Here is a 926-nt window from a genome sequence, read left to right as displayed (position 1 = left end):
CAGAGTCTGCACAGGCCCGGAGCCCCCTTCCTGGTGTCTTATTTTCCTGCAGGGGCGCCTGGGGCTCCGGAGCCTGAGGGAGAAAGCGCGAGATCCAGAGACTCCACCACCCAGCGGGTGTGGGGTGGGAGCTTGGAGAGCTGTGCCCCAGGCCGGCAGCTTCGGGGGAGCCGGAGAGAGGATGCCCACCCGTGGCCTCCACAGGAGCTGGTCAGCGTGGCTCTCTTCCAGCGTGGTCCTCACCTAGCCAGGCCCCGGAGAGCATTGCTTGGGGTGTAGGAACTACAGAGTTACAGTGACCGCGGCAGTATGGCACACGGGGACGCTCAGTGGCATGACATAAACCCTTCCATGTACCATCAGTTGATTTTCCACAAGGGCGCAGAGATAATCCAATAAGGATTATCTCATAATCCTTATCTCATAATAATAGCGCCAGCGAAAGGTGCTGGCACAACTCTAAATCCACGTGAGAAAGGATGATGTTGGCTTTCTACCACGCATCTTTTTTCACAATCGTAGATGAAGATGTAAGATCCCAGATGAGAAAACACGTGTGTTAGGCAACAGATTCTTGGAAACGTCAAAGCACAAAATAACAAAGGGAGGAAAACCCAAAGAGCACATCGTCGAAGTTAAAAACTAATTTTTTGTGCCAAAACACCACAGAGGTGGTGAAAAGAGAAGCCTCAGAACAGGAGGGAATATTTGCAAACCCCGTCTGTGAAGGACTCTTCCAATGGGGCGATACAATGGCAAAAGAACTGACGAGACATTTCTTCAAAAACCGGGCGCAACTGGCGGAGAAGCCCTGCAAGATGCCTCACAGCGTTAGTCATCAAGGAAATCCGAATCAAACCCGCCGTGCCTAGTGGGGGAAATGTCACCCCAGCCCACGCGGGTGGCTTAACTTCTGGGCGAACTGT

This window comes from Condylura cristata, unplaced genomic scaffold, assembly GCF_000260355.1.
Source record: "Condylura cristata isolate star-nosed mole 26May11 unplaced genomic scaffold, ConCri1.0 scaffold00038, whole genome shotgun sequence".
NCBI lineage: Eukaryota > Metazoa > Chordata > Mammalia > Eulipotyphla > Talpidae > Condylura > Condylura cristata.
This window is presented reverse-complemented; position numbering follows the sequence as displayed.